At 48.4% G+C, this 17927-nt stretch overlaps 1 non-coding gene across 1 annotated transcript; it reads left to right on the top strand.

Moving 5' to 3' along the window:
* Positions 1 to 17040: 17040 nt before the first annotated feature.
* TRNAT-AGU (transfer RNA threonine (anticodon AGU)) lies at positions 17041 to 17114 on the top strand. Its single transcript has one exon. It is a non-coding gene; the product is annotated as a tRNA-Thr (tRNA).
* The last annotated feature ends 813 nt before the right edge of the window (positions 17115 to 17927 follow it).

Genomic DNA, 17927 nt, shown 5'->3' with positions numbered 1-17927 from the left:
AATGTTCTCTGAGCTCCTGCTGTCCTCCCACACTGACAGAGCACAGCGGAATGCATGGAGGCAGACAGTGTCCGAGTGCAGGAAAGCACAATATGAATGCGAGGAGAGGTGGCAGGCTGAAGAGAGTAAGTGGCGGGCTGAAGATGATAGGTGGCGTCAGCTTGCTGACAGAAGGTAAGAGTAAATGCTCAGGCTGCTGGAGCATCAAACTCATATGCTACAGTGTATGGCTGAGCTGCAGGAAAGGCAGCAGGAGCACAGACCGCTGCTACAGCCCCGTGTAACTAACAGCCCTCCTCCCCAAGTCCCATAGCCTCCTCACCCAGATGCCCAAGAATGCGGTGGGGGGGACCTTCGGCCACCCAGCCACTCCACCCCAGAGAATTGCCCAAGCAACAGAAGGCTGTCCTTCAACAAGTTTTAAAGTTTTTAAGTTTTAAAGTGCAGTGTGGCCTTGTCCTTCCCTCCTCTCCCACCCCTCCCGGGCTACCTTGGCAGTTATCCCCCATTTGTGTGATGAATTAATAAAGAATGCAAGAATGTGAAACAACAGTGTCTTTCTTGCCTCTGCAAGCGGTGATCAAAGGGGGGAGGGGAGGGTGGCTAGCTTACAGGGAAGTAGAGTGAACTACTCCCTGTAACGGGTGGGGGAGGTTCATCAAGGAGAAACAAACAGAACTGTCACACCGTAGCCTGGCCAGTCACGAAACTGGTTTTCAAAGCTTCTCTGATGCGCACCACGCCCTCCTGTACTCTTCTAACCGCCCTGGTGTCTGGCTCCGCGTAATCAGCAGCCAAACGATTTGCCTCAACCTCCCACTCCGCCATAAACATCTCCCCCTTACTCTCACAGATATTGTGGAGCGCACAGCAAGCAGTAATAACAATGGGAATATTGGTTTCACTGAGGTCTATCCGAGTCAGTAAACTGCGCCAGCGTGCTTTTAAATCTCCAAATGCACATTCTACCACCATTCTGCACTTGCTCGGCCTATAGTTGAACAGCTCCTGACTACTGTCCAGGCTGCCTGGGTATGCCTTCATGAGCCATGGCATTAAGGGGTAGGCTGGGTCCCCAAGGATAACTATAGGCATTTCAACATCCCCAACGGTTATTTTCTGTTCTAGGAAGAAAGTCCCTTCCTGCAGCTTTTGAAACAGACCAGAGTTCCTGAAGATGCGAGCGTCATGTACCTTTCCTGGCCATCCCACATTGATGTTGGTGAAATGTCCCTTGTGATCCACTAGGGCTTGCAGCAGCAGCATTGAAAAGTACCCCTTTCCGTTTATGTACTCGCTGGCTTGGTGCTCTGGTGCCAAGATAGGGATATGGGTTCCATCTATCGCCCCACCACAGTTAGGGAATCCCATTGCAGCAAAGCCATCCACTATGACCTGCACATTTCCCAGAGTCACTACCCTTGACATCAGCAGCTCTTTGATTGCGTTGGCTACTTGGATCACAGCAGCCCCCACAGTAGATTTGCCCACTCCAAATTGATGCCCAACTGACCGGTAGCTGTCTGGCATTGCAAGCTTCCACAGGGCTATCGCCACTCGCTTCTCAACTGTGAGGGCTGCTCTCATCTTGGTATTCTGGTGCTTCAGAGCAGGGGAAAGCAAGTCACAAAGTTCCTTACGCATGTGAAAGTTTCACAGCCACTGGGAATCATCCCAGACCTGCAACACTATGCGGTCCCACCAGTCTGTGCTTGTTTCCCAGGCCCAGAATCGGCGTTCTACGGCATGAACCTGCCCCATTATCACCATGATGTGCACATTGCCAGGGCCCGTACTTTGTGAGAAGTATATGTCCATGTCTATGTCCTCATCATTCTCATCACCGCGCTGCTGTCGCCTCCTCGCCTGGTTTTGCTTTGGCAGGTTCTGGTTCTGCATATACTCCAGGATAATGCGTGTGGTGTTGAAAGTGCTCATAATTGCTGCACTGATCTGAGCAGGCTCCACAATCCCAGTGCTATGGCGTCTGGGCTGAGAAAAGGCGCGAAATGATTGTCTGCTATTGCTCTGATGGAGGGAGGGGCGACTGACGACATGGCTTACAGGGAATTAAAATCAACAAAGGGGGTGGCTTTGCATCAAGGAGAAACACACACAACTGTCACACAGAATGGCCCCCTCAAGGATTGAACTCAAAACCCTGGGTTTAGCAGGCCGTTGATTTCACGGAGGGAGGGAGGGAGGGAGGAAGCAAATGAATACAAAACAAATTAGGTCTATTTCTTGTTCTGATCCACTCCATCTATCTTTTACATCTTAGGCTGGCAGCAGACAGTGCAGTAAGACTGCTAGCCATCATCATCTCCTGGGTGCTCAGCAGAAGATGCTGCATTACAATCAGGAGCGGCATCAGGGTTTTTGCCGCCCTATGCGGCAGCGCTCCTCCTCTGAGCATTCAGCGGCGTGGTTCCTTCTGCTCCGCATCTTCGGGACACTTCGGCGGCGGGTGAGCCACCAAAGACCCAGAGCGGAAGGACCCCCCCCCCCCCGCCACCGAATTTCTGCCGAGGGTGGCAAAATGCCACCCCCCAAATCCTGCCTCCCTTGGCGACCACCTAGGCTCACCTAGTGGAAGTGCCGGCCCTGATTACGATTGCTAGCCATCATCATCTCCTGGCTGCTCACCACAAGATGGTGCAGTAGGACTGCTAGCCATCATCATCCCCTGGGTGATCAGCAGAAGATGGGAATGACCTGGCTGAATCATAGAATCATAGAATATCAGGGTTGGAAGGGACCTCAGGAGGTCATCTAGTCCAACCTCCTGCTCAAAGCAGGACCAATTCCCAACTAAATCATCCCAGCCACGGTTTTGTCAAGCCGGGCCTTAAAAACCTCCAAGGAAGGAGACTCCACCACCTCCCTACATAACGCATTCCAGTGCTTCACCACCCTCCTAGTGAAATAGTGTTTCCTAATATCCAGCCTAGACCTCCCGCACTGCAACTTGAGACCATTGCTCCTTGTTCTGTCATCTGCCACCACTGAGAACAGCCGAGCTCCATCCTCTTTGGAACCCCCCCTCAGGTAGTTGAAAGCAGCTATCAAATCCCCCCTCATTCTTCTCTTCTGGAGACTAAACAATCCCAGTTCCCTCAGCCTCTCCCCATAAGTCATGTGCTCCAGACCCCTAATCATTTTTGTTGCCCTCCGCTGGACTCTCTCCAATTTTTCCACATCCTTCTTGTAGCATGGGGCCCAAAACTGGACACAATACTTCAGATGAGGCCTCACCAATGTCGAATAAAGGGGAACGATCACGTTCCTCGATCTGCTGGCAATGCCCCTACTTATACAGCCCAAAATGCCATTAGCCTTCTTGGCAACAAGAGCACACTGTTGACTCATATCCAGCTTCTCGTCCAATGTGACCCCTAGGTCCTTTTCTGCAGAACTGCTACCTAGCCATTCGGTCCCTATTCTGTAGCAGTGCATGGGAGTCTTCTGTCCTAAGTGCAGGACTCTGCACTTGTCCTTGTTGAACCTCATCAGGTTTTTTTTGGCCCAATCCTCTAATTTGTCTAGGTCCCTCTATCCGATCCCTACCCTCTAGTGTATCTACCACGACTCCCAGTTTAGTGTCATCTGCAAACTTGCTGAGAGTGCAGTCCACACCATCCTCCAGATCATTAATAAAGATATTAAATAAAACCGGCCCCAGGACCGACCCTTGGGGCACTCCGCTTGAAACCGGCTGCCAACTAGACATGGAGCCATTGATCACTACCCGTTGAGCCCGACGATCTAGCCAGCTTTCTATCCACCTTACAGTCCATTCATCCAGTCCATACTTCTTTAACTTGGCAGCAAGAATACTGTGGGAGACCGTATCAAAAGCTTTGCTAAAGTCAAGGAATAACACATCCACTGCTTTCCCCTCATCCACAGAGCCAGTTATCTCATCATAGAAGGCAATTAGGTTAGTCAGGCACGACTTGCCCTTGGTGAATCCATGCTGACTTCCTGATCACTTTCCTCTCCTCTAAGTGTTTCAGAATTGATTCCTTGAGGACCTGCTCCATGATTTTTCCAGGGACTGAGGTGAGGCTGACTGGCCTGTACTTCCGCGGATCCTCCTTCTTCCCTTTTTTAAAGATGGGCACTACATTAGCCTTTTTCCATTCATCCGGGACCTCCCCCGATCGCCATGAGTTTTCAAAAATAATGGCTAATGGCTCTGCAATCTCATCCACCAACTCCTTTAGCACCCTCGGATGTAGCGCATCCGGCCCCATGGACTTGTGCACATCCAGTTTTTTCTAAATAGTCCCGAACCACTTCTTTCTCCACAGAGGGCTGGTCACCTTCTCCCCATACTGTGCTGCCCAGTGCAGCAGTCTGAGAGCTGACCTTGTTCGTGAAGACAGAGGCAAAAAAAGCATTGAGTACATTAGCTTTTTCCACATCCTTGGTCACTAGGTTGCCTCCCTCATTCAGTAAGGGGCCCACACTTTCCTTGACTTTCTTCTTGTTGCTAACATACCTGAAGAAACTCTTCTTGTTCCTCTTAACATCTCTTGCTAACTGCAACTCCAAGTGTGATTTGGCCTTCCTGATTTCACTCCTGCATGCCTGAGCAATATTTTTATACTCCTCCCTGGTCATTTGTGCAATCTTCCACTTCTTGTAAGCTTCTTTTTTGCGTTTAAGATCAGCAAGGATTTCACTGTTAAGCCAAGCCAGTCGCCTGCCATATTTACTATTCTTTCTACATATTGGGATGGTTTGTTCCTGCAACCGCAATAAGGATTCTTTAAAATACAGCCAGCTCTCCTGGACCCCTTTGCCCTTCATGTTATTCTCCCAGGGGATCCTGCCCATCTGTTCCCTGTGGGAGTCAAAGTCTGCTTTTCTGAAGTCCAGGGTCTGTATTCTGCTGCTCTCCTTTCTTCCTTGTGTCAGGATCCTGAACTCGACCATCTCATGGTCACTGCCTTCCAGGTTCCTATCCACTTTTGCTTCCCCTACTAATTCTTCCCTGTTTGTGAGCAGCAGGTCAAGAAAAGCTCTGCCCCTAGTTGGTTCCTCCAGCACTTGCACCAGGAAATTGTCCCCTAGACTTTCCAAAAACTTCCCATGTCTGCCCAGGTGCCCCTGACCGACCTCACCGAGGTCGGCTAAAAGAGCACCCAGGAATACGACGACGACGGCTACCAATCGTAATGCACCGTCTGCTGCCAAAAAGCAATGAGCTGCTGCTGTGTAGCAATGCAGTCCTACATCTTCCAGCACGCAGAAGACGTACAGTGACGGTGAGCTGAGCGGGCTCCATGCTTGCTGTGGTATGCACAGGTAACTCAGGAAAAAAAGGCATGAAATAATTGTCTGCTGTTGCTTTCATGGAGGGGGGGACCTGACAACGTACCCAGAATCACCCACGACACTGTTTTTACCCCATCAGGCATTGGGATCTCAACCCAGAATTCCAATGGGCGGCAGAGACTGCGGGAACTGTGGGATAGCTTTTCCGCAGTCTCTGAACGGAAGACGATGCTAGCCTTCGGTACTGTGGATGCAGTCCGCCGATTTAATGCACTTAGAGCATTTTCTGTGGGGGAACACACAATCGACTGTATAAAAACGATTTCTAAAAAAACGACGTCTATAAATTCAACCTAATTTCGTAGTGTAGACATACCCTTAGTGTCAAATGAGAAGAACACTCATATCAAGACTTCAGATCAAGCTTTTGGTTCCAAGATATAGACAGAGGGACTACAAAGCAGAAATGAATAGTAAATGCCTTTAGTGCTCATGCTGATGTGCATAGACAAAGTGTGAAGGAATAGTTGCAAATGCTTTTGCTCCATAGGCAATGATGAACTAATTGACAACCTGAAAAATATTGAATGTATGTCACTGTCAGTGCATTGAATCACAGATATGTGAAATTGCTTCCTCTCTTGAACCGCAATTTCAAGGCTTATGAAGGCAGTTTGTCTCTGCAAACTAAACCTGTGGATTTTGTCAAACTTAAAGAAGAAACATCAGAACTTATTGCAGCTGAGATAATAAATGTTCTGAATAAGTATGGAAGCAGATAATACAAAAACAAATTTTGGTGGTTGATACAGACATGGAAGAAAACATTTGCACACCAAAGTAAACATGAGCTTAAAAAAGGAAGCGATAGGCCTTGGATGTCCTGCTCACATCATGCACAAATATACTGAATTACAGGGGATACTATCCTGGTAGACACTGAGAGCATTCTAATTAACAATTTTGGATATTTTCATATATTCACTGTTTGTGTGGAAACACTCCAAAGTTTTTATGAGTATGTGGGACAAGAATATCGGAATATACTGGGATACATATCTATTGGAAGATTATTACAACAAAATGTAATATGGCCTGAAAATTCTTAGCATGCATAGAGGACAACTTTCTGATTCATAAAGTTGAGGAAACCAGGGGGTTATCCATTTTGGATCTGGTTTTGACTAACGGGGTAAATTAGTTGGGAATGTGAGGCTGGTGGGGAACTTGGGAGAGAAGTGATCATGATCTGATAGAATTCAAGATCCTGTGGAAAGGAAGACATGAGAACAGCAAAACAAGAGCACTGGACTTCAGACAGACGGATTTCAACCAACTCAGAGAAATAGTAGGCAAAGTTGTCTGCAAATTTGTCAGTGTTCTCTCTATTCCTACATCCAGGTAATTAATGAAGATCTTAAACAACTTCAGGCCGAGAAGATGACTTTTGTGGTCCCTTCTAACCCTATGATTCTATCATTCCATGACCACCTCTGCTCACATTTTACTATATCTTTCTAGAAAACGCATGAGACCTCCATCAGTAATCTAATTAATACATTGTTAAGGGAAAGGCTTTTTTCCAGAGGAGCATTGGAAAAAAATCAAACCACGAGCCTGGAGTTGATGAAAAGGCTGCTGTGAATGGCATTGGCAAGCGGTTGCTTGGACTGCAATTGCTGCAGCACAAAAGCCTGTGCCGCATGTCCTTGTGATTTGCTGGGGATGTCGGCGCACAGAGACCCTGTAATCTCTGAAGGTTTTGCAGGAAATGGAGTTACTCTCCTTTCACCTTTCTTTAATTGTTTCATCCTTTAAATAGATGAAAAATGGAGAAGTTAGAAGAAAAGTCCCAAAGAGTGGCAATGTGGCTAATCTGGCCAAGACCCTGTTAGTATATAGGCCTGTTTGTTAGCCCAAGATAGAATTTCGTGTTTGATTTTTGATACTCTTATATCAGGGATCGGCAGCCTTTCAGCAGTGGTGTGCCGAGTCTTCATGTTTACACTCTAATTTAAGGCTTTGCGTGCCGGTAATACATTTTAACGTTTCTTAGAAGGTCTCTCTATAAGTCTATAATATATAACCAAACTACTGTTATATGTAAAGTAAATGAGGTTTTCAAAATGTTTCAGAAGCTTTATTTAAAATTAAATTAAAATGCAGAACTTATCAGTTTAGTGTGATTCTTGCCCTTTCTTTTCCTTGCTGAGTTTTCCAATGTCTGGCACGTATTTGGATACTTTAAGCTGCACACAGGCTTCTGAGTTATCAGTTGATAACCGGCTGGCAGGAGGTGAGCGGCTGGAACCCCAGATTGGCAACTGAGGTGAGTGGAGCTGGTGGCTGGTAGGGCTGAGCAGGGCTGGAAGCCTGGACCCTGTCTGGCAGGGGGCCTGCGCTGGAACTCCAACCTGAAGCAAGGTGAGTGGGGCTGCAGTGGGGACCCCGGCTGGCAAGGGGCCAGCAGCCAGAACCCCAGAGTGGCGGCAGGCTGAGCAGGTCAGCCCACCCTCTCTGGGGTTTCAGCTGCCGGCTCCTGCCAGCCAGGGGTTCCTTTCCCCACGCCAGCAGTGGGTGCTGAGTGGGATCCTGGCTGACAAGGGGCCAGCATCAGGAACCCCAGAGCGGTGACAGGCTGAGCAGCCCAGCCTGCTGCCGCTCTGGGGTTTTGGCTGCCGGCTCCTGCCAGCTGGGGTGTCAGCCCGCTGCCAGCCTGGGGTTCCTTCCCCCAGGCCAGCAGCGGGTGCTGAGTGGGATCGGCGGCGGGACCCCGGCTGGCAAGGGGCCAGCAGCGGGAACCCCCAGAGCGGCGGCAGGCTGAGTGGCTCAGCCCGCCCCGCATGCCATCAAAAATCGGCTTGCATGCCACCTTTGGCATGCATGCCATAAGTTGCCAACCCCTGCTCTTATATCTGTACTAATATGTGTGAACAAAGAACAAAGACACGGTATGTTGCTTCTGCCCAGCCAGATGGGCTTGTTAATATAATGGAAAAGTTAAGGGATACAGCTAAAGTGTTACTAGGTATGATGGGAGTGTAATATAGGAGCATACACTGGAAGGCTGCCTGGCTCCTCTCTCAAACCAAGGTAAAGCAACCAGTTGGAAGGGGTGAGGACGGAGATGGGGGAGGAATAAGACACACTAAAAGCCAAAGAAAAGCCTGGCCTTGACCAGTACACAATCTCACTTCTTCCCCCTCCCATGGGATACAAAAGAGGTGGCACCGAGCCCCTAGACTCATGACTACGGGCATGCACTGCAGGTATATTTGGGGCTGCTAAGAAAGAGGAGGGGGAAAGGGGACATGGCTAAAGGCTCTGCGGTGTCAGAGCTGTGAACAGAACACTGGGAAACAGACTCTGCTGGCATGAGGAGCTATGGATATGCTTGCTTGAAACTAACCCCAATAAACATCATGTTGCCTGCACTTCGGATTTCTGGTCTCTTGATTTCTGCCTGCGTGACAAGAACCAGGGGAGGGAGTGAAGGGAAAGCCCCTAAACAGAGCCCCCTGCTGAGTAAAGAGGCAATTCAGGATCCAGTACCCAGTGGTCCCTGGCTGAATGCGTCTCCGCTCCCCACAGCCTGGTTGAGCTTTTCAGGAAATGGAGAAGACTGCTGTCATAACTATAAAGGGAAGGGTGTAACAGCTGTCCTGTGTACAGTACTATAAAATCCCTCCTGGCCAGAGACTCCAAAATCCTTTTCCCTGTAAAGGGTTAAGAAGCTCAGGGAACCTGGCTGGCATCTGACCCAAAGGACCAATAAGGGGACAAGATACTTTCAAATCGTGGGGGGGGGAAGGCTTTTGTTTGTGCTCTTTGTTTGGGAGTTCGTTCGCTCTCGGGACTGAGAGGGACCAGACATCAATCCAGGTTCTCCACATCTTTCTAAACAAGTCTCTCCTATTTCAAACTTGTAAGTAAATAGCCAGGCAAGGCATCTTAGTTTTACTTTGTTTTCTCAACTTGTAAATGTACCTTTTACTACAGCGTTTATCTTTGTTTGCTGTACTTTGAACCTAAGACTAGAGGGGAGTCCTCTGAGCTCTTTAAGTTTGATTACCCTGTAAGGTTAATTTCCATACTGATTTTACAGAGATGATTTTTACCTTTTTCTTTAATTAAAAGCCTTCTTTTTAAGAACCTGATTGATTTTTCCTTGTTTTTAGATCCAAGGGGGTTGGATATGTATTCACCAGGAGTTGGTGGGAGGAAGGAGGGGAATGGTTAATTTCTCCTTGTTTTAAGATCCAAGGGGTTTGGATCTGTATTCACCAGGGAATTGGTGAAAGGTTTCTGAAGGCTACCCAGGGAAGGGAATTAGTTTTTGAGAATGGTGGCAGCAGACCAGAACTAAGCCGGTAGTTAAGCTTAGAAGTCTTCATGCAGGCCCCCACATTTGTACCCTAAAATTCAAAGTGGGGATACAGCCTTGACATGGTGGCATAGTGGTGGGATTCATTTTAAACCCAAAAGCCAGTAAGATTTTTTTTTCCTTCTAGCTGCTTGGAAAGCAGAGCTGAAGGTAGATGCATATCTTATCTCTCCTTGCCTGAAGGCAGAGGTGTTAAGTATTTTTAACAAGAGCCTTTGTTAAGAGAAGGGTTCAATTAATGAGCAAATGACTGGTAAAAGGAATTTACAAGCTGAATTGTTTTTTTTTTTTTTTCTTTTTACATCCTCGGGAGTAGCTAGTTAGAAAGTCTCTGTTAACTCAGCAGCAGCCTGAGCTAAGTGCATCCCAGTTTCAGTCAACTGCAGAGGGGTGTGACCCAGCACAAGAAAACAGGAAAATGACTACCAAAGAAGTAGCTAACAAAATAGAACTGGCCAGACTAGAAGCAGAAGAAAATGAGAAAAAACATCAGAGACTTCTTCTAATTAAAAAACTCGAGAAAGAAGCCAAAGAGGAGGCCCATGAAAGAGAAAAGAAAGCCAAAGAGGAGGCCCACAAGAGAACTATGGAGCTGGAAAAAGCCAAAGAAGAGGCAAGAGAAAAAGAAAGGAAGCATGAACTGGAAGTAGCAAGGGCTAGGCAGGATGCACCAGCCCATCCTAGCAAGTCCTCTCCAGGTACCACTTCCCATCCCAGAAAATTCCCCACCTACAAGGCAGGCGATGATAGTGAGGCCTTCTTAGAAAATTTTGAAAGGGCCTGCCTTGGATACAGCATCACTCCAGACCAGTACATGGTAGAGCTGAGGCCGCAGCTCAGTGGACCCTTAGCAGAGTGGCGGCTGAAATGCCTAAGGAACACATGAACAGTTATGAACTTTTTAAAAACAAGGCCAGACTCAGAAATGGGGCTAACACCCGAGCATGACCGTCAACGGTTCAGAGCCCTAAGGTGGAAACCCGATGTGTCATTTACCCGACATGCCTACCACATTGGGAAAAATTGGGATGCCTGGATATCAGGAGCAAATGTTAAATCTACGGAAGAGTTGCCCTTCCTAATGCAAATGGAGCAGTTTTTAGAGGGTGTTCCTGAGGAAATAGAAAGGTACATCCTAGATGGGAAGCCCAAAACTGTAACCGAGGCGGGGGAGATTGGAGCCAAATGGGTGGAGGTGACAGAAAAGAAAAAAGCTAGTAGCAGTTGGAGCGAATATCAGAAGGGGCAAGCCGAAACAAAACCTTACCACCGGGGACAACCCAAGGCCCCACCCACATCCCAAGGGAAACCCCAGGCGCCTTCTCACCCCACCACACCAGTCTCCACCAACCAACATCACCCCGGTGATACCTTAGCAGGGCGATGTTTTAAATGTAATGAACTGGGACATATAAAGGCTCACTGCCCCAAGAACCCCAACCGATTACAGTTCATTACACCCCAATCACACCAAAGATCCCCAGACCCAGATGCCTCTCTCATACCCTCGGAGCGAAGGGAAACCTTGAGAGTGGGCAGAAAGAAGGTTATCGCTTGGAGGGACACTGGGGCACAAGTGTCAACGATCCACCAATCCCTAGTGGACCCCAAACTCATCAACCCGGAGGCTCCAGTGACAATTCAACCCTTCGTGTCACAGTCTGTAACCTTGACTACAGCCAAGTTGCATGTCCAGTACAAAGGCTGGTCAGGAATGTGGACTTTTGCAGTCTATGACAATTATCCCATTCCCATGCTGCTGGGGGAAGACTTGGCCAACCATGTGAAGCTAGCCAAGAGGGTGGGAATAGTCACCCGCAGCCAGGCTAAGCAAGCTTTCACCCCCATCCCTGTTCCTGAGCCGTCCAACAGGGCCCCGTCTGTGTTACCAGAGACCCAAACAAAGGTGGTGGAACCGGATCTCCTGCCAACGACTGCAACAGCCGTAGTGGATCCAATCCCAGAGACCCAGCCAAAGCCAGTCCCAGCACCAGAACCATTGCCAGCACTGAGTCCAGCGCTTGCAAACCCGTCTACAACTTCAACGCCAGAGGGCACCAGCGAGCCTGACCTGGCGGAAGCAGCAGATAACCCTACCCAAGAGGCTCAGCCAGAGCCTGAGATACCACATAGTGCACCAGCGGACAGTAGTTCACAGTCAATGGAAACAGCCCCGGCACCTGCATCACTTCAGGAGGGACCAAGCCCCAGTCCACAGTCCAAGGAGGAACTGATGTCTCCAGCATCAAGGGAACAGTTCCAGGCCAAGCAGGAAGCAGATGACAGCCTTCAGAAAGCTTGGGCAGCGGCACGGAGCACCCCACCGCCTCTCAGCTCTTCTAACCGATCCCGGTTTGTTGTAGAACAAGGACTTTTATACAAGGAGATTCTTTCTGGTGGGCACCAGGAAGACTGACATCCTCAAAGACAGTTGGTAGTTCCCACTAAGTATCGGGTAAAGCTCTTGAGCTTAGCCCATGATCATCCCAGTGGCCATTCTGGGGTGAACAGAACCAAAGACCGGTTGGGGAAGTCCTTCCATTGGGAGGGAATGGGCAAGGACGTTGCTAATTATGTCCGGTCTTGTGAGGTGTGCCAACGAGTGGGAAAGCCCCAAGACCAGGTTAAAGCCCCTCTCCAGCCACTACCCATAATTGAGGTCCCATTTCAGCGAGTAGCTGTGGATATTCTGGGTCCTTTCCCAAAGAAGACACCCAGAGGAAAGCAGTATGTACTGACTTTCATGGATTTTGCTACCCGATGGCTGGAAGCAGTACCCTTAAGCAACACCAGGGCTAAAAGTGTGTGCCAGGCATTAACAGACATTTTTGTCAGGGTAGGTTGGCCCTCCGACATCCTTACAGATTCGGGAACTAATTTCCTCGCAGGGACCATGAAAAACCTGTGGGAAGCTCATGGGGTGAATCACTTGGTTGCCACCTCTTACCACCATGAAACCAATGGCCTGGTGGAGAGGTTTAATGGAACTTTGGGGGCCATGATATGTAAATTCGTAAATGAACACTCCAATGATTGGGACCTAGTGTTGCAGCAGTTGCTTTTCACCTACAGGGCTGTACCACATCCCAGTTTAGGGTTTTCACCATTTGAACTTGTGTATGGCCGCGAGGTTAAGGGGCCATTACAGTTGGTGAAGCAGCAATGGGAGGGGTTTACGCCTTCTCCAGGAACTAACATTCTAGACTTTGTAAGCAACCTACAAAGCACCCTCCGACACTCTTTAGCTCTTGCTAAAGAAAACCTAAAGGATGCTCAGGAAGAGCAAAAGGCCTGGTATGATAAACATTCCAGAGAACGGTCCTTCAAAGTAGGAGACCAAGTCATGGTCTTAAAGGCGCTCCAGGCCCATAAAATGGAAGCGTCGTGGGAAGGACCATTCACGGTCCAGGAGCGCCTAGGAGCTGTTAACTATCTCATAGCCTCCCCCACCTCCAACATAAAGCCTAGGGTATACCATGTGTGACGAACTGGGCCTGTTCTCACTGTGGTCTGTGAATGCTGACAGGGGAGTGTGACTAGGATGGTCTGCATTGCAGGATGGGATCTGCCCGAGGGCGCATACCTGAGTGTGTAACATGAGAACCCAGGAAGGGGTTGAAGGCGAGGCGACTCCTTAGCCCGGGAAACTGAACAAAGGCTGTGGGAGGGGTCGCTGAAGGCAGAGTGCTGGAAGCAGGCAGGGAGAGAGGGCTGGGGGGCAGAGATGGCTCTGACCTCCCACGGGGGGCTGGGCTGGGATGCCCGGGGACCCCAAGATGGACCTAACTGAGGGGGTCCCTGTTGTCTGTGCCTGCAAGACCTGTCTTGGACTGTATTCCTGTCATCCAAATAAACCTTCTGCTTTACTGGCTGGCTGAGAGTCATGGTGAATCGCAGGAAGCCGGGGGTGCAGGGCCCTGAGTCCCCCAATACTCCGTGACACCATGTTAATTCTCTTAAGCCCTTTATTCCAGAGAGTTAAACGTTTGCCAGTTTACAGCCCAGGAAACAGATGACGTGGAGTGGCCTGAAGGTGTCTACTATGAAGGAAAAAAGGATGGTGGCGTGGAAGAGGTGAACCTCTCCACAACCCTTGGACGTCTGCAGCGACAGCAGATCAAGGAGCTGTGCACAAGCTTTGCACCAATTTTCTCAGCCACTCCAGGACAGACCGAACGGGCATACCACTCCATTGACACAGGTAATGCTCACCCAATTAGAACCCCACCCTACCGGGAGTCACCTCATGCCCAAACTGCTATACAAAGGGAGATCCAGGACATGCTACAGATGGGTATAATCCGCCCCTCTAATAGTGCATGGGCATCTCCAGTGGTTCTAGTTCCCAAACCAGATGGGGAAATACGCTTTTGCATGGACTACCATAAGCTAAATGCTGTAACTCGTCCTGACAACTATCCAATGCCACGCACAGATGAGCTATTGGAGAAATTGGGACATGCCCAATTCATCTCTACTTTAGACTTAACCAAGGGGTACTGGCAAGTACCACTAGATGAACCCGCTAAGGAAAGGTCAGCCTTCGTCACCCAGACAGGGGTGTATGAATTCAATGTACTCCCTTTCGGGTTGCGAAATGCACCCGCCACCTTCCAAAGACTTGTAGATGGTCTCCTAGCGGGATTGGGAGAATCTGCAGTTGCCTACCTCAATGATGTGGCCATTTTTTCTGATTCATGGACAGAACATCTGGACCACCTGGAAAAAATCTTCGAGCACATCCGGCAGGCAGGACTAACTGTTAAGGCTAAAAAGTGTCAAATAGGCCAAAACAGAGTGACTTACCTGGGGCACCAGGTGGGTCAAGGAACTATAAATCCCCTACAGGCCAAAGTGGATGCTATCCAAAAGTGGCCAGTTCCAAAGTCAAAGAAACAGGTCCAGTCCTTCTTAGGCTTGGCTGGATATTATAGGCGATTTGTACCACACTACAGCCAAATCGCCGCCCCGCTGACAGACCTAACCAGAAAGAAACAGCCAAATGCAGTTCAGTGGACTGATAAGTGTCAAAAGGCCTTTCACCAGTTTAAGGCGACACTCATGTCTGACCCTGTGCTAAGGGCCCCAGACTTTGACAAACCGTTCCTAGTAACCACACATGCGTCCGAGCGAGGCGTGGGAGCAGTTTTAATGCAGGAAGGACCGGATCAAGAATTCCAACCTGTCGTGTTTCTCAGCAAGAAACTGTCTGAGAGGGAAAGCCACTGGTCAATCAGCGAAAAGGAATGCTACGCCATTGTGTACGCGCTGGAAAAGCTACGCCCATATGTTTGGGGACGGCGTTTCCAACTACAAACAGACCATGCTGCGCTACAGTGGCTTCATACCGCCAAGGGAAATAACAAAAAACTTCTTCGGTGGAGTTTAGCTCTCCAAGATTTTGATTTTGAAATACAACACATTTCGGGAGCTTCTAACAAAGTGGCTGATGCACTCTCCCGGGAAAGTTTCCCAGAGTTAACTGGTTAACAATTGTTCTTGGAATGAAACATATTATTAGTTTTTATATAATCAGTAGTATGTCTAAAGGTACATATCTCTTATTAACTCTGTTTTCTCCTAGAACTCCAGGAAGAAATCACAGCCAGTGTGGAACCGAACGTCCAACACTATCTGTGATTCGGGGGGCATGTCATAACTATAAAGGGAAGGGTGTAACAGCTGTCCTGTGTACAGTACTATAAAATCCCTCCTGGCCAGAGACTCCAAAATCCTTTTCCCTGTAAAGGGTTAAGAAGCTCAGGTAACCTGGCTGGCATCTGACCCAAAGGACCAATAAGGGGACAAGATACTTTCAAATCTTGGGGAGGGCGGGGGGAGGCTTTTGTTTGTGCTTTTTGTTTGGGAGTTCGTTCGCTCTTGGGACTGAGAGGGACCAGACATCAATCCAGGTTCTCCACATATTTCTAAACAAGTCTCTCCTATTTCAAACTTGTAAGTAAATAGCCAGGCAAGGCGTCTTAGTTTTACTTTGTTTTCTCAACTTGTAAATGTACATTTTACTAGAGTGTTTATCTTTGTTTGCTGTACTTTGAACCTAAGACTAGAGGGGAGTCCTCTGAGCTCTTTAAGTTTGATTACCCTGTAAGGTTAATTTCCATACTGATTTTACAGAGATGATTTTTACCTTTTTCTTTAATTAAAAGCCTTCTTTTTAAGAACCTGATTGATTTTTCCTTGTTTTTAGATCCAGGGGGGTTGGATCTGTATTCACCAGGAGTTGGTGGGAGGAAGGAGGGGAATGGTTAATTTCTCCTTGTTTTAAGATCCAAGGGGTTTGGATCTGTATTCACCAGGGAATTGGTGAAAGGTTTCTGAAGGCTACCCAGGGAAGGGAATTAGTTTTTGAGAATGGTGGCAGCGGACCAGAACTAAGCTGGTAGTTAAGCTTAGAAGTCTTCATGCAGGCCCCCACATTTGTACCCTAAAGTTCAAAGTGGGGATACAGCCTTGACAACTGCCTTTGCCTAGCTATACATTGCTTGCAAAAGAAACAGGTCTTTTTGGTGACAAGTGTTGAAAGGAGACACTAGACAAATGTGGAGACAAGAAAAATATCCCCATAACTGAACTTGCATCTGTGGATGTTGAAGCCACAACACAAAGTGCTAAGCACTATATGACCACGGCTGGTGTCAGAAGAGTCTCTACCAAAGCGTCTTTCCACCAGCAGAGGCCTCTCTATGCACAGAACTCCTAGTAGCTTGATGTCTGCAGGCAGTGGAGAACTTTATTTTGGCATCTCTTTGTCTCTTTTGTGGTGAACATCTGCAGTGGCTGTTAATAGGCTGCTAGACAGTGATCTTTGGAAACAGCTGGCTGAAGAGCCTTCCTACTAACCAGGAGATCCTGGCTTGGCCTGCCAGTTCTTCCCTACTGAACCTAATGTCTCTGTTGGCTCCTTTTTTGTATCTCTTTTCATAAAAAGAAAAGACCTGTCAGCACAATCCTTCTAAGTGCTTGTTCTAGACGGAGAGAGCTTTCCTTGCAGCTAAGTCCTGGTGTAATGGAGCATGTCTCACCACTGCAGCACCTCCTGCTGGCCATCCTGGGAATTATATGGGCTACTCCAGCAAGCCTTCTCCTGATTGGTTCTCCCAATAAGTCCTTTCCTGATTGGCTGGATTCTGCACAGCCTCTCCAAGGCTGCCTTATCCTTTCTCCTGCTTGTGTGGGGAGAAAGCACATGTTAGAAGCCCTCTGTCAACTCAGCTATGGTTTTCTGTGCACACAGAGCCAGACACCTCAAGGTCTGCAAGTCTTGAAGGAAATGGGGAATGTCTGTACTTTGGAATTTGCAGGCGTTGTCCTGGACCATCAAGTGGAACAGTTGAAAGCAGTTTCTTGAGGCAGGCACTATGGCTTAGCTGGCTAAGGCTCCTGTCTAGTAAACAGGAGATCCTGGGTTCAACTCCCAGTGCTGCCATGGTCTCCTCCACTCACATTTTCCTATGCCTTTCTAGGAAACAGAAGAGACCGCCCTTGGCAATCCAAGTAATTGCTTGCTAAGGAAAAGGCTTCTTTAGAGAGAAGCATTGAAAAGAATCAAATCACAAGCCTGGAGTTGATGAAAACGCTGCTGTGACTGGCATTGGCCAGGCGGTTGCTTTGACTGCAATTGCTGCAACACAAAAGCCTGTGCCACACATCCTTGTGATTCACTGGGGATGTCTATGCACAGCGATCCTTATAGGCAATACTCTTCTGTCACCTTCCTTTTGATTGTCATTAATGAAAAATGGACCAATTCGGAGAAAAGTCCCAGAGAGTGGCACTGTGGCTAAGCTGGCCAAGGCACCTGCCAGGTAAAGTGGAGTTAGGGATGCAGCATCCAGTGGTGCCTTGCCAAATGTGTCCGCTCTTCCCACCTTCTGGTCAATCTTTTGAGGAAGCAGAGAAGACTGCCTTTGCCTAGCAATGCAAATGCTTGCAAAAGAAACCGGTTGTTTTTTCTGACAAGCGTTGGAAGGAGGCACCTAAGAAAGGTGGAGACAAGGAAAAGGTCACCGTAACTCAACTTGCATCCATGGCTCTTGCGACAGAGGATGTAGAAAAAGCTAATATCCTCAATGTTTTTTTTGCCTCTGTCTTCACAAACAAGGTCAGCTTGCAGATTATTGCACTGGGCAGCAGAGCATGGGGAGGAGGTGACCAGCCCTCCGTGGAGAAAGAAGTGGTTCAGGACTATTTAGAAAAGCTGGATGAGCACAAATCCATGGGGCCGGATGCGCTACATCCG

The sequence above is a fragment of the Malaclemys terrapin genome, chromosome 15, assembly GCF_027887155.1.
Source record: "Malaclemys terrapin pileata isolate rMalTer1 chromosome 15, rMalTer1.hap1, whole genome shotgun sequence".
Classification (NCBI taxonomy): Eukaryota; Metazoa; Chordata; order Testudines; family Emydidae; genus Malaclemys; species Malaclemys terrapin.
The sequence above is the reverse complement of the archived record's forward strand: the minus strand, read 5'-3'. Positions and strand labels throughout refer to the sequence as shown.